Genomic DNA, 4,464 nt, shown 5'->3' on the forward strand with positions numbered 1-4,464 from the left:
AAGAATACAAGCATATATGATGCATAAATTTAAACATGATGTAAATTTCTGTTGGACCATGAATGTTGTCTTCGAACGATGAGGATGATGTCCTCAGACCATGATGTCCTGGGCCATGAAGCGTATGATAAGGGATCCGTAGGCCATGAAATGATGTTCCCGGGTTATGAGGATGGTGTCTCCGAACCATGACGCCTTTGAATAATGATATGCAAAAGATTTAAAGAGATCCTCAGGCCATGACATAGTTTTCTCAGGCTATGAAGATGGTGCCTCCGAGCGATGACGCCTTTGGATGAGTTGGCGATATTTTAGCCCATGAATGATGCAGTAGTATGATGCGGACAAGATAGAGCTCAGTCTTGCGAATTGAAGGGCATAACTTAGCCCATAAGAGAAGCGAGATAAATAGTGCTTGGGATAGTGCTTAGTTTCGAAGAAAATTAGAGGCAGAGCTTAGCCTCGAAAGGCAAGAGAGTAGCCTTATGCAAAGATGCAAATGCAGATGGAGGTAGAGCTTAACCCTGAAAGGCAGAATGGTAGCCTTATGCAGATTGAAAGACAGAATAGTAGCTTCATGCAATGCAGATGCAGATGGAGGTAGAGCTTAACCTCGAAAGGTGGAATGGTAGCCTTATGCAAATTGGAAGGCAGAATATTAGCCTTATGCAATGCAAGTGCAGATGGAGGTAGAGCTTAACTTCGGAAGGTAGAATGGTAGCCTTATGCAATGCAAATGTAGATAGAGGCAGCGTTTAGTCTCGGAAGGAAGAATGGTAGCCTTATGCAAATTGGAAGGCAGAATAGTAACCTTATGCAGATTGGAAGGTAGAATAGTAGCCTTATGCAATGCAGATGCAGATGGAGGTAGAGCTAACATCGGAAGGCAAAATGATAGTCTTATGCAAATTGGAAGGCAGAATAGTAGCCTTATACAAATTGGAAGGCAGAATAGTAGCCTTATGCAATGCAGATGCAGATGGAGGTAGAGCTTAACCTCGAAAGGCAGAATAGTAGCCTTATGCAAATTGGAAGGCAGAATAGTAGCCTTATGCAATGCAAATGTAGATGGAGGTAGAGCTTAACCTCGGAAGGCAGAATGGTAGCCTTATGCAATACCAATATAGATGGAGGTAGCGTTTAGTCTCGGAAGTCAGAATGGTAGCCTTATGCAAATTGGAAGGCAAAATAGTAGCCTTACGTAGATTGGAAGGTATAATAGTAGCCTTATGTAGATTGGAAGGCAGAATAGTAGCCTTATGCAATGCAGATGCAGATGGAGGTAGAGCTTAACCTCAGAAGGCAGAATGGTGGCCTTATGCAATGCATATGCAGATGCAGATGGAGGTAGCATTTAGTCTCAGAAGGCAGAATGGTAACCTTATGCAAATTGGAAGTCATAATAGTAGCCTTATGCAATGCAGATGCAGATGGAGACAATTTAGTCTTGGAAGGTAGAATGGTAGCCTTATGCAAGAAATCGGATAACAAATGACAGTGGAGATTTCTTAGCTGACAGCAGATTGCGGCGTTGTGATTACTGGGAGCATTGTGACATTCAGAACATCACTGTTGTGTGCTGATAGCAAATGTTGTCAAGTGCAACAGTTCTGAGAATCGTATTTTAAACAATGTTTGTCCCATGGGCGTACAATATGTTCAATGATTTCGCAATCCTAGTGCCTGCATCCAAAGAAAAATTGTGAGTTTTGTAAGGGGGAAGGTTAGTTCGTATCCCCGCTGGCTTTACTTGACTCGTTCGACTTCGATCTGGTGATGCCGTCTGTATCATTGGGGTAGCGTTGCTAAACAAAGCAGTTTCAATAATAACATGCATGATTTTGTAAAAATATGACATAAATGTATAAAAAATAGCTTTTAGATGAACTAATGACTGGGACGTAGTTCAAGACATTGCAACCTCTCTTGCTACAGAATTTTGAGGGTCTTCCTCAAAAATTTTCCCCAGTTTGAGGGGTTGACATTTCTGACTGTTGCTCGTGCGGCGATCGGCTGAAATTACTTTGGAATTTTGAGGGTCCTCCTCAAATTCTGCCCTAGTCTCCAATTGTGGGGGAAAATGAAATTTTTATTAAATTGTGACCGAACCCATAGGGCTGCCTACGTATCCCCTCTTAAACGGGAATCAGGTCAGGCGTAGTTCAATTTACATCATATAAGGAAAGCATAAAGATTACACATTGTAACACTTGACTACATTTGAATTGATCGGCTTTGGCTAGACTTCTCCGTCCATTTCTACAAGTATGAGGGCTCCTCCTGTCAAAACCCGGTGAACCATGTATGGACCCTGCCAGTTGGGAGAGAACTTCCCTTTGGCTTTATCTTGATGCGAAATTTTTTTCTTTAACACCAGTTGCCCCGGTGTGAACTATCTTAGCTTGACTCTTTTGTTGAAGGCTCTGGACATTCTATTCTGGTAGAGTTGACCATGGTAGACTGCATTCATTCTCTTTCTGTCTATAAGGGCTAGTTGCTCATAATGACATTTTACCCACTTTGCATCGTCGAGCTCAGCTTTTTGTATAATCCTTAGGGAAGGAATTTCTACCTTAGTGGGAATGACAGCCTCTGTACCGTAAACCAGCACACAGGGGGTTGCCCCGGTTGATGTGCGGGCTGTGGTGCGATACCCCAGTAGAGTAAATGATAACTTCTCATGCCACTGTCTGTGATTCTTTATCATTTTCCTCAATATCTTCTTGATATTCTTGTTGGCAGCTTCTACAGCTCCATTCATCTGAGGTCTGTATGTTGTGGAATTCTTGTGTTTGACCTTGAAAGTTTCACACATAGTTTTCATCAAGTCGCTGTTGAGGTTGGAGCCATTATCAGTAATGATTGACCCTGGAATTCCGAATCGACAAACAATGCACTCGCGGACAAAGTCTGCAACGACTTTCTTTGTCACTGCTTTATAAGATGCTGCTTCGACCCATTTGGTGAAATAGTCGATGGCTACTAGGATAAACCTATGTCCTTTAGAAGCAGCAGGCTCGATTAGTCCAATAACGTCCATTCCCTAGGCGGAGAACGACCACGGTGAGCTTGTTGTGTTAAGCTTAGAGGTACCTTTATCATGTCTGCATGTATCTAACAGCGGTGGCATTTTTGGACATACTAGATGCAGTCCGTTTCCATAGTCATCCAAAAGTAACCAACCCAAAATATCTTCTTTGCTAAGACAAAACCGTTCATATGTGGACCGTAGGTCCCAGCATGAATTTCCTCTAGTAGCCTGGATGCTTCCTTTTCATAGACACATCTTAATAATCCTAGATTGGGAGTCCTCCTATACAGGATTCCTCCGCTGTGAAAGAAGTTGTTGGACAATCTCTGAAGTGTGCGTTTCTGAGTAGGATTTGCAAGCTCCATGTACTCTCCTTTTGCCAAATATTCCTTGATATCATGAAACCAAGGCTTTCCGTCTGCTTCCTCTTCAACATGGGCACAGTAAGCTGGTTGATTATGGATTTTCACCGGAATGGGATCAATGAAATTCTTGTCGGGATGCTGTATCATAGATGATAGGGTAGCCAATACATCGGCGAACTCATTTTGGATTCTGGGAACATGCTGGAATTCCGTCTTCGTGAACCTCTTTCTCAATTCCTATACTTGATGCAGATACGAGAGTATCTTGGTTTCCCATTCTCCTCGTACCTGATCTATAAGCAAGTTTGAATCTCCAATCACTAGTAGCTCTTGAACGTTCATGTCAATGGCCATTTTGAGTCCTAAGATGCAGGCTTCATACTCGGTCATATTGTTGGTGCTAGAGAATCTGAGTTTGGCAGACACCGGATAATGCTGACCAGTTTCTGATATTAGGACTGCTCCTAGCGAACTCCTTTGAAGTTTGCTGCTCCATCGAAGAACATTCTCCAACCGTCATAGGATTCCACAATGTCTTCTCCTATGAATGATACCTCTTCATCAGGAAAATGCATTTTCAAGGGTTTGTATTCTCCATCCACGGGAATCTCAGCAAGGTGGTCTGTCAGTGCTTGTCCCTTGACTACTTTCTGAGTTACATAAACAATGTCGAACTCACTCAACAGGATTTGCCACTTGGCTAGCTTGCCGGTAGGCATGGGATTCTAAAAGATGTACTTCAAGGGATCCATTCTTGATATGAGATATGTAGTATAGACGCAGAAGTAATGTCTCAGCTTTTGAGCTACCCAAGTCAAAGCACAACAGGTGCGTTCCAATAGAGAATAGCGGGCCTCGTATGGGGTGAACTTCTTACTGAGATAATAAATGGCTTGTTCCTTCCTCCCTGTTTTATCGTGCTGCCCCAGAACGCAGCCGAAAGCTCCATCTAACCCTGAAAGGTAGAGTAATAAGGGTTTACCTAGCTCGGACGGGACTAATACTAGTGGTGTGGATAGGTAATCCTCAATTTTGTCGAAGGCCTTTTGGCAGTCATCAGTCCATTTG

This window comes from Nicotiana tabacum, chromosome 22 (assembly GCF_000715075.1).
Source record: "Nicotiana tabacum cultivar K326 chromosome 22, ASM71507v2, whole genome shotgun sequence".
NCBI lineage: Eukaryota > Viridiplantae > Streptophyta > Magnoliopsida > Solanales > Solanaceae > Nicotiana > Nicotiana tabacum.